This window comes from Puma concolor, chromosome C2 (genome assembly GCF_028749965.1).
Source record: "Puma concolor isolate L17-30 chromosome C2, mPumCon1.1.hap2, whole genome shotgun sequence".
Taxonomy (NCBI): domain Eukaryota; kingdom Metazoa; phylum Chordata; class Mammalia; order Carnivora; family Felidae; genus Puma; species Puma concolor.
This window is the reverse complement of record NC_141675.1, coordinates 127186529-127199172: the sequence shown is the minus strand read 5'-3', so window position 1 is coordinate 127199172 and position 12644 is coordinate 127186529.

Here is a 12644-nt window from a genome sequence, read left to right as displayed (position 1 = left end):
TTTCACATAAATGAAATCATCTTAACTACATGACTAGAGGAAGCCCTGTGTCTCTGTGTTAAAAAGCCTCAGACCTTCATTCCGGGAGAGCACAGGAGACAGGATGAGGGTTTTCTATTCCTATTAGAACTCTGAGAATTTTAAGCCACAGGCAAGAATTTTTAGCCTACCACTAACTCATTTGGTCTGTATGTTCATACGGTAGTTTACCCCTATGGGTGATGAATGTTTGTGCCACAATTTATTCTGTGGGTGACTTTAGAATCAATAGTTAAATAAAATGAAATGGAATTATGGTAGTCCCACCTAATCCATGAAGGATATGTCCCAAGACTCTGGGTGGATGCCCAAAACCACGGATATTACCAAACCCTATGTGTACTGTGTTTTTTCCTATACATACCTACTTATGATAAAGTTTAATTTACAAATTAGGCACAGAAAGATATTAACAACAATAATTAATTATAAGATAGAATATTTAAAATAGTATACTGTAATGAAAGTTATATTAATGTGATCTCTCTCTCAAAATATCAATTTTTACTGTATTCACCCTTCTTTCTTACGATGTTGTGAGATGATAAAATGCCCAGTGATGAGACGAAGTGAGATGAATGACATGGGCTTTGTGACCTAGCATTAGGCTACAATTGACGTCTGATGATAAGTCAAAAGAAAAATCATCTGCTTCCAGATCACGATTGACCACGAATGAGTGAAACTGTGGAAAGCAAAACCTTGCATAAGGAGGGAACCATTGGAACTGTCTACAGACTTTCAAAGAGCAGATTCATGAAAATGGCACACTGTTTATTAGCTCTTGGAAGATGATGTTTGTTTTAATAATTTTGGAATGAGAATGTATTGGAGATGTTGATAAATGCATAGCAGGGTTCAGATGAAAAAAATGAGTCATGGTGTTTGAGAGAAGCTCTCTTTTAGTTGTAAAGTCCTCTAGTCTCAGAATCCTGGTTTTCTTTCTACACAACTCATAATTTTCTATCTGCGTGTATATACTTCTATATCATCCAAAGTTTCATTATAGCTGTCCACTTTCAACTTTGTCCCAACTCTCAATTCTTTTATTCTCTTTGGCTATCTTATTTGAGCTGACATTCTTCTATTCATTGCCTTCTCACCATCCAGCTTCCTTCATCCTGGTTTGGAGGGCTCTCTCCATAATCTACATATTACTGTAATAGATTAATGCTTTACCCATGAAGGATATGGGCATATTTACCTTGAAGATTAATAATAAAAATGTAAGAATTGAAACCTACATAGCTTATACTCAGAAATGACGATCCAGACTACTTATAATTAAGGAGACGTACTATTTGCATACTAGCTATGTGGACTATTTAAACTAATCTCAGTATTCTTTATAATTATGGTTAAAATTGAGAAATCAGGTATAAAAAATAATAGTTCTGAACTAATACATTTTTCAGGGAATTTCAAAATTGATGTCAAGAACAATGAATGGTGTTAAATGTTGATGCATTTTCATAATAGACTTACATTTATTGAGTATCCCAAATAATTCATAATTAGATGAAGCATAGCTTATTTTTAAAAATAATCACTCTTACAAATAATCAAACTATTAATTTATCTCTGATGTGAAAAATTTATTTCTGAAAATGTCTTAATGATCTGGATATGTAAACAAAATTATAATTATTCTGTAATTCTAAAGCTATTTGCTTTAACCTCTTCAGTAACAGTTGGTATTTTCCAGGAAATCTAAAGGACACATGCTTTTCTGGATTTCTTCCAAAGCAGTACATTAAATGACCTTGATTGTGCTTAGAATTTCAATTTGAAACCCCTAAGCTTGGATGTGAATTCCAGTTTGAGGTTTTCGTGGACTTTCTACTGAGGCAATATGTGTAAAAACACAAAACAAATTGTGGCAAAATAAGCCTCTAAATGACATTTGAAGAGAGTTGAAAAAATAAAATAAAAAATTGGACATTCGGTAACATGATTGAACATTATGTGTGTGTGTGTGTGTGTGTGTGTGTGTGTGTGTGTGTATACATATATATGCTCAAAATTCTTCCTAATTATAACATTCCATAAAGATTCTCCTTTAATATTTGATTACATGTAAAGAGATATTGGACTGACATTTTGTTTTTTTTTTTTTCTGAGTACTCGTAATGCTGTTGTAATATAGAAAATCATCTGAGCTGCTAATTAAAGAAGAGATTATCAATAGCTTTTCTTATTTCAAGTTCTTTACTTTCTACATGTTACTAAAAGGCTATTCCTAATAAATCATCTGCATTTTCCACATTGATCCCTTGCAGCTTGCCAGAAAACACAATATAGAAATTAATTTTAAAAAATATTTCACTGGGAGTCTCTGCGATTATTGCTGAAAAAGGCAAGAGACATGAACATCTCAGAATATTTATACCTCCTGAAATTGTAGTGATGAATGAAATTAGAAGATACACATCCATGGAAAGAAAGTGACCTAAGTCTACAAATGGTATAACAAACTGTCTTAGAAAAGAATCTGAATAAATTACTTTAAAGAGTCTATCTTGGTGAATACATGATGGATGAATAAAGTAACGACTTTGAAAATAACTTTCATAACATTAAAAGGATTAAGCAGTTACCTTATAAAACATATTAATTTAAAAAAAATTGTTTTTTTAATTTTTTTTTCCACGTTTATTTATTTTTGGGACAGAGAGAGACAGAGCATGAACGGGGGAGGGGCAGAGAGAGAGGGAGACACAGAATCGGAAACAGGCTCCAGGCTCCGAGCCATCAGCCCAGAGCCTGACGCGGGGCTCGAACTCACGGACCGCGAGATCGTGACCTGGCTGAAGTCGGACGCTTAACCGACTGCGCCACCCAGGCGCCCCTAAAAATTTTTTAAAAAGTGCTTGAGTAGAATAAATTTTCATATTGAGAAGTATGTAAAGAAAGTATAAATTCTTTTCCTTGAAATACTCACAATCTTACTAGGAAAAAATTAAAAATATTAATTGGATTAGAATGAGGTAGTACTCTATTGTTATATGCTAAATTCATATACTCTGTACAATGATGATAGTTAATTTTTACTGAGGGTTTTACCATCTTTATCACAGAAACCCTATGACATAGGCTCTCTTCTCATTCCTCATTATGTCTATGAAAACAGAATCAAAACATACTTATAAGTTTTCCCTGATACCAGAGGCTTGAACACAGTGCTGCAGACTTACTATAGCATCTAAGCCTTCATGAACTGAGCTACAGCCCTAAAAGTTCAGGGAAAAGACATCAGTAGATAATGGAATAGTCAGGAAAATTTTTGTGCAATATGAGGCACTTGATTCTGGTCTCAAAGAAGAGTTTGAATTTGGACAGTATTAACAAGCCTAGAAAACCTGTGACAAAGACCAGTTTTTTGACCAGATGAGCATGGTAAGATTGGGAGCAGAGATGAGTTTAGATTGAGTGGAATAAATTGGGTCAGAATTTTATCGATTTGCAGGTAGTAAAAAATTATAGATTTTACATTCTAAAAGGTGGAATATATGGACTCTTTGGGAGATTTGTACAAATTATCTATAAACATTTCTTGCACAGACTTTGCAGTCAATGTTAAAGGGTCGTCTAGAATAAATTATTACAACCCAGCCTATAAAAGGACAATTATAGATATGTATGAATATGCACAGCTAAGCAAGAGGAGGCTTCCAGAAGAGGTGACACCTGAGCTTTGTCTCTAAAAATGATGTTTTAGAAAGATTCATCTGATAGTAACATGCATAACAGAAAAACTTGATGTCAGGTAGAAAAGATAACAAGCATTATGTAAAAGAGGTATTATGTGGACCTACCACATGCATCTAGTATGATCAGATTGCCAATTTATTTTAAGCATGATCAATTAGGGGTCAGAAAGATAATTAATTCTAAAGAATTATACTTTCAGACTAATATTACATGTAAATAAGATGACTCTGTGACAATTAATTTACTTATACTGACCATGATGCAGGTAAGACCAGGGCTATGGGCTTACTTGCTCTGTTCTATGCCCATCACGAATTTTAGAACTCTTTCACAGAATGACAAACAGAAATGATGTGAAAACTTCCATAAAGTCCATGCCTATGATGGTCCACACTGAAAAAAATAAAACCCTTGATAACATTTATTCAATTAGGTATGGGCCAAGAGCATCATCACACAGAATTATATATAATACTCTAATCAATAAGGTTTACTCTGAGCTTTCCAGATCGAGGTGAATGTTGGATCATATCCACATAAGGTTTTATTTACTCATGCATAGTCTCTCCGGCACTATCATGTATGTAATAATCTTTACTGCTTTTGCCTAATAATGACAGTGATAGTGGAAACAGTAATAAAGATAATAGTATCTATTATGCCTCAAGTAATTTTGGAATTAGGTAGAGTATAAACAAATAGCTATAATTTATTTAGTATATAACACATTGGCATTATATGAATTTTCACATCATATGAACTAGGAATTTTTATAAGCCTATATTACAGATGAATAAAGTGAGTTTCATGCAGCTAGTGGGTACCTGAGCCACAGGATTAAAACCTGGGAATGATCACGAAGCCCACTGAATTGTCTACTATCCTATATTCCTCCTATATAAATATATAAATATATATTCCTCCTATATAAATACAATTTATGATTCAGAGGAACAGTTTAATTTTTGATGCTTTCTTGTTCCAGTTGCCTAAAATAAGTGTTTCAGTAGTTGCAAAAATGTAAAAGTGCAGATAGAGAAAACATACAAAGATTTGCCCATAGATGTGATTACAGCTCAAGCCTCTGCTGTTCCAATGGTTCCTTTGTGGCACCCACTGAAATTTAAATTTTAAATCATGAATCCAAACTCCAAAGTAGGAAAAATAGGAGTATTTGTTCTCACATCCAATCCCTTGAACAGCGTAAGAGGCATCCATGATCTTGTCTTCTGGGCTTCCTTACTACAGACTCTCAGCCTCCCTTTTTTCTTCCCCTGGGTGTAGCTCTAGACATCACAGTAAGAAGAGAGGGTGGAGTAAGACTTTTGTCATAATTCTCTCCACTGTCATCAAGACCAATGTCTACTGTTGTCCAAACTGCAGTTACTCCCTCCTTGTGCATGCTCTTAAGGCGTCATGCCAAAGCAAGCAGAAGATCCTGGAAAAAATGGTATTTTCCTTTTGGTTGAACTACATGGACTCCAAGGTCCAACCCACCTCCAAAGATTCTACAGTTTTAAGCAAGTTAATAAAAGTGACCCAATACTATTGATGTTCAGGGAATTGGAAGAATCTGGAATTTGTCTTTCCTTAGCCTCTTGTTTTTTCCAGAAATTATCTTGCTGTCTGAAATTTCTGTCAATGACTTCAAACATTCACTATTAATTCATTTAAACAAAGGATAAACATCTAATATATGTCAGGTCCAGTATTAGGCAATGAGGATAAATGAGCCAGAGGAATTTGCTGCCTCAGGATTCCAGAGAGTATTTTCCGTGCCTGTGGCTTAGGGCCTAACCATTTTAGGAGGCTAAGGAAAGCAATCTGAAATTATATAACATGTTTTCTTTAACATTCTCCCCCCAAGTAGAATAGCTTCCGATGATGGGCAAGGCACCAAGGGGATGATGGATGACCAGGCATCAAAGTTTGCATTATCACCAAGAAAATACAAGTTTTCTGTTACATTCAGTAGCAATTTTCCAGGAGATAAGACTTGACTAGTGCAAATGTAAATTTAGATAAGAACACACCAAGGAAATCTCTCATCAGTACTGCCCTATTGAAAGGAGTTACGTGGTTTAGTTTTTCAGGTAGAACTCTCAGAGATCATGTTCATCCTGAGTTTTCCAGCAGTACTCAGAGAAATAAAACTAATTTTAACTTTGTTCTAAAGGTATTGCTTTGGATAGGCTTCCAGCTAGTTACCAAAAAAAAAAAAAAAAAAAAAAAAATGTTTATTGGTTCAATTTTCTGACTGATAGTAAAGGGATTCTAGTATCATCTGCCTGATAAGCATTGGCAGAACCAGTAGAAATTTTCTTCAGTCTGGAAAAGCTTTGGACCCAGAGATATAACATGATGTGTTTCTTCTTTTCATGGGTTTTATTTAAGTCAAACCAGGCTGACATAAAGAGTAATGCAACCCCGAGAGGAGAAAATAAGTTGTGGAATGGCTGGTGGCTGGGGTAAGTGCTGGGGAAGACGTATGGGCTTTCTGTGCTTGAGTGTTTGGAGCGTGGGCAGTGTCTAAGACTTCTTGCTTTATCGGGTTAGCTATTAGCGCTCCTATTAACGTTAGTCCCCCCGCCCCCATGCCTCATCAGCTGCCTCCCTGAAGTCACTCACACCCAAAGTAAACAGACAGTATATTTTCAAAATGGGAGGTGTTGAGGAGTATTGCTGTGGTCTAGAGAGAAAATATGCTGTGAAATCTTGACAGCAAATAACTGGCTGCCACACGAGCAGCAGCAGCAGCAGCAGCAACCTATGTTTCTCCTCCTCTTTCCAATGTGATGCTCCTCCTAATATCGACAACGTGCATTTATTAATCACCTGTCACATTTTAGACATTGTAAGATGCCCTTGAATTATACATTACTTCATTTAATATTCCCAACATGTGTTTGAGGTGAATGTTGACATCTCCTTTTATCAGATATGGAAAAAAAAAAAAGCCTTAGGTAAAGTAATCGGCCACATTCAATCAGCTAGAAAGTGAAAGAAGTGCCATTCAAACTCAGGCATCTCTGTGTCCAAGTCCACGTTTCCCCCAAAGTATTGTATTGCTTCAAATCCACACAGAAAAACCTAAAAGAATATTAATAGTAGAATTATTTGTCTGTATTGGCACTGATTTAATAGGTGTGCAAATATCTAATTCTGTTTCTAAAAAGAATAGCTTATCTTGGACTGTGCATTGTTTAATTGAAGAAGAGGTATCATATTTTTGTATCTGTTAGAAGTGTTCATGAAACAAAACTGGAACACAAAGAGTACTGACTGACTATTTGAATGATAAAAAAAGTATTTTAGCTGGCTATATAGAGGTAACTTTTATCTTTTTAAAATTACTGATCACTTCAGATCACTGCAAAATTTAATCTTGGTGCACCTCGGTGGCTCAGTCAGTTAAGTGTCAGACTCTTGATTTCTGCTCAGGTCATGTTCGAACCCAGCATCAGGCTCCACATTGATAGCACAGATCCTGCTTGGGATTCTCTCTCTCTCCTTCTCTCCTTGCCCCTCCCCCACTCATGCTCGCTTTCTCTCTCTCTCTCTCTCTCTCTCTCTCTCTCTCTCTCTCTCAAAATAAATAAACACTTTTTTAAATGTAATCTTTTCTAATAGTTGAGCAAAATATCATGGCATCCACATGTAGTTTTATAATAACCTACAGCTCTAAGCAGAGAGCGTCTCTCAAAAGCTCCTTCACTTGGGTGTTGACTATTTAAGCATTTTTTGGGTAATGACCTGAAAAAGGGCTTTTTATGTTTAGTCAACACTGTAACTGGTGTTATGTACCATAACTGGTAATACTTCCCTGCTCAAGAACCCAAGAGCCCAGAGCATTTGTGTTCTTTAGATGGACCAACAACAGAAAAGGTCCCTGTCCCAGCCTAACTCTCTTTTCCTGGCTGAGCTTGGGGGCTGAGCATACCAAACTAAGTCTCCTTTTCCTCGAATGTTAAATAACCCCAGCAGGATTGCTGCAAGAATTAAATAATTAATGCATACAAACTACTAAATATACTCTTATACAGAAAGGTATTTTAATTGCCTATAAATTTCAACCAAAATTTCAATTGCTTTTTCAATTATATATAATAGATTCAAATAGCCCATATTTGATTTTTTTTAAGTATTAGAGAGGTAAATACTTTTAAATAAAATAAAAAATACTAAATTGGGTACTAAAATCTGAAATGTGGCATATTCATACAAAACTAAATTATTGCTTTTTTTGTTTGTTTTTGGAAATTGAGGAATTAAATATTTCAGCTAGTTCTATTTTCTGTTTCTCTGTGGTTGTTTTTCAATCCGATTTTGCCTGAATAACCACAGAGGCCCCATGCTACCTGGTGACTCAGATACACTTTGCAATAATAGCTATGTTAACTGACTTTTAATGCTATTTTACTTTCCAATTGCTCTCCACTTGTCCCTGAAGTTTAATAAAGCTGAAAACATTTTATTTTATTGTCTCAAACTATTGATTATCTGTTTAATGTAATGTTGAAAACTCTGTGATATATTTCCTTTGCCATACTGATTAAATGAATTATCTTAAAGAAATAAGAGTTCTGCTCTAAAGCAAAGAAACCTAATATGGAAAAAAATTGTTTCTTTCCTACATTACTCGTGACTCCATTAGCAAGCACACAAATCTTGTTCTCAGTCTTGCAAAAAAAGAAATTTGATTGTTTCACAACTGATTTAGATATTCCTAGGGGCATCACATGACAATTTAGATTTCTACTTCTTGATTTTATTGCCAACATAAGCTTATTTAAAGAAATGAATAACAAAGTCACTGACTTCAGAGAAATAGAAACGTAAGGAAAAGAAAAATTGTTTGAATTTTGGCATCATTAAAAAAATAAGCACAACTATTTGGGACAAAAAGAAAGTACTGAATAAGAGATAAGGGATGTGTCACTATTTAAAACAGTCCTAAAATTTGTCTAATATTAATATAGATATAGATAGATATGGGTGAAATAGATATGAGTAAGGAAATAGATATGGGTGAAGTACTGAAATAATTTGCAATTGTTACTATAACAAAGTACCACAGACTGGGTGGCTTAAATAATAGAAATTTATTTCTCACAAGCTAGAAGTCCAAGATGAAGATAGCAAGGTTATTTCTCTTGAGGCGTTTCCTTGGCTTGTAGACAACTATCTTCCCCATGTATTCACATGCCACCCCAGCTCTGTGTATATGTCCTAAACTCTCGCCTTATAAAGACATCAGCCATATTGGATTAAGGCCCACCTTACCAACCCCTTTATAACTTAATTACCTTTTTAAAGGCTTTATCCCCAAATACAGTCACATTCCAAGATACTGGGTATTAGAGCTTCAGCTTATCAATTTTGGAAGGACACAATTCAATCCAAATAACTACCTAATGTCAGGATGACATATGTGAGTCCCTTCATCTATCACTGAGAATGTAGTATTGAGACATGGTATTTGTTAACAGACTTAATTCACTTACAAGGATGTACTCACACTGCAGAAACACAATTTTCTGGCCACATAGCCCTGACCTTGGACATTGTTTTTTCTCCCAATACCTCCTTCTTAGTAATAGTGTGTACCTTCTTTCAGGGAACAATATATCCTCTTTCACCCTAGCATGTAAACATGTCCAAATGGGATTACCATCTTCTTAAACATACTTATATGTGTAACCACAATGATTGGTCAAAGAGAAAGCATTTGAACTAAACAATCGCATTACATTTTTTAGCTTCAGAGATAAAGCAAGAGACTGCTTCTCTCTGGAGGAAAAGCTGAGAATATGTAAACCCAGGGATCCAAGGTATGCTAGTTCTAGTCTTCTGGAAAAAGCCAGTCTCCAGTAGCAGACAATGAAATAGACATGCAAAAATTACAGAGACAATGGACAGAGAAGTGTTTGGAAAATTTTAAATTCTTGACAATCTCTACCTTATTGATACCCTTTGTGATTATATGGGTTAAATTCTCCCTTTTTTCAAAGCTAGCTCAAATTTAGATTTTGTAACTTCTTTTGGGGGTGCCTGGATGGCTCAGTCAGTTAAATGTCCAACTCTTGATTTTGGCTCAGGTCTTAATCCCAGGGTTGTGAGATGGAGCCCTACACCTGGCTTCATGATGAGCATGGAGCCTGCTTAAGATTCTCTCTCTCTCTCTCTCTCTCTCTCTCTCTCGATCTCTCTCTTCCCTCTCCCCAAGCTCAGGCTCTCTCTATTAAAGAAAAAAAAAAAAAAAAAACAATCACTGGTTTTGTCTCCAATGAGTCAAAGACACAGCTCACAGTATAGCGGCAGAAATATGATATCATACTACTTCATGTTGGAAGAAAATTTTGAAAATACTATGATGAGTATTTTATTATAAGCCTTGCTATAGGAAAATATTTCTGCAAATTCTGTCTTCAAACAAGCCTCCAGAGGTACCTTTTGTTGATTGTTGCTCTTTTGGAGAATGAAAAGAAGCAGCCTCATCATGAAAATGAATTTTAAAGAAATGCATCAAAAGAATGAGAAAGTCTGTGGTTCCCCATCAGGTCTCCTGATGCTCAGACTTGACCACTTGCATGATTTGACTTAATGTTACATATTCAACAAATACCTTACACAAAACTCTTTTACTTAATTAGTGTTGAAACTTTCTCTTCTGTTCTTAACCTTAGTAAAAGTAACCTCTGATCAGTGGTCCTAGAAAGAGTTGCATGAACACATCCCATAGGGTAAGCAAGATATGTATGGTTATATTTTATTGACTAAAATAAATATCAAGATTCCTAATGCATAATAAATGGATTGACATTGGCTTTCCCATTTAGCCTGTGCTGTCTCCTGTGTTTAGTCCATGTTGTCTCCTATGCTAGATGATTCATCTTGAAGGAAGTGTGTGATTCTGGAAGGATGAGAATTGATAGTAGTGTCCTTCCTGATTCATTCATTCACTTTCAGAATAGTATATCACATTGTATTGTTCTTATAAAATTTTCACGTGTTTATAAATAATAGTATCTAATTTTAAATAACTTAGAATTAAAATGGACGTTTAGCTTTAAAAAAAAATGCTATATAGGGGCACCTGGATGGCTCAGTTGGTTGAGAGTCCAGCTTAAGCTCAGGTCATGATCTCGCAGTTCACGAGTTCGAGCCCCACATCAGACTTGCTGTGTCAGCACAGAGCCTACTTTGGACCCTCTGTCCCCCTCTCTCTGCCTCTGCCCCACTTACATTCTCTCTTTCTCCAAAATAAAAATAAAAATAAAAATACACATACATATATACATACATCCAAACATACATACATACATAAAATGCTGTATAGAAAATGCAGGTTAATTCCCAATTACCAGGAGTTAATACCAAGAGTACCAGGAAAATAGCAAAATAGACACTTCTACTGCTATTATAAGTCATCCTTAAGACATAGCACAAAGGTAAAAATAAAACCTTAGTATGATAAAAACATACTGGCAAATAGCTTGGAAAAAGGAAAATTTTCAGGAAGGCAATTTGAAATGGAAGTTATGCACCTTATGGCAAGTGATCTCATCCTAATGCTAAGTGATGAATCTTCATTCATAAATAAGTCTCATTTATTCTCATTTGTGACTAACAATATATTTTTAAAATATTGTTTATGGCATTTTAATCTTATCCTTTAAAAACTTAATCTTCATGTATGTTCTGTAACATAACTAACATAACAATGTAATAGTACCTGTCTACAATGTATGAATAAACATGCATTTTTGTGTATGTTCAACAATTTTTATTAATGTGGTGCACAACTGAAGAAGCATAGATTCCAAGAGATCCAAGTAATGTCAACTTTATGGAATCATACATATAGAAATTTCCCATAAATTCATCTTACTTAATTAAAAAAAGACATATATCTCAGTATGTCCCTTTTCTATAAACTAATTTAAAAAGTTAATTAATAAGCAAAAAAAAAATGCATAAGACAAGAACAAAACTCAAGAGAGGCTATCTATAGTAATAGTTTTTATCTAGGAGTTTACAATAGTCATGCCTGGGAAATCCATTAAATGTACAGATGCCAGGGCCTCACCAGAAATTTTAATTTAAAGAAAAAAAAAATTTTAATGCTTATTATTTTAAGAGAGAGACAGAGCATGAGCAGGGTGGGGGGGGCAGAGAGACAGGGAGACACAGAATCCGAAGCAGGCCCCAGGCTCCAAGCTGTCAGCACACAGCCTGACGTGGGACTCAAACTCACAAACTGCAAGATTATGACCTGAGTTAAAGTTGGACACTTAACCGAATGAGCCACTCAGGTGCCCCAAAATTTTGATCGTAAAAGGGATCCAACAAATGTAGTTTCAAAAATTCCTTGGCATTTCAAATCAATAATTCCCATTTATAACATCACAAAATATTTACTCAAGTATTTTTATGTATTGATGTATAAGTCATCTTTCTCCTCTTTTCTCTTTGTTTCTGGAAATATATCAGGGACAAATCTAATATGGCTTTGTAATCTTTAGATTATAATGAGTTTTCTGTAGGATGTAGTGTTATGTATATATTTTCTTATTTTAAATTGTTTTTATTTTCATTCTCTTAATAAGGTCTTTGGATGATTGGAAGTTATCAATCTAATGCAGTGTAGTTTATCAATTCTTTATCTTTATGATTAGTGGTTTTATGTCTTGTTTGGTAATCTTTGCTTACTACAACATGAAATTCTATTTTTCTTCTGAAAGCTTGTTTTGTTTTGCTTTTTTACCTTATTTGTCTAGATCTGCAACCCATTTGAAATTGATTATTGTGTATGATGTGAGATACAGGTCAAGGTGTAATTGATAATTAAGTTTTAAAAACGAGTGAGCAAGTTATGGAAAAGGTAGTGTTGA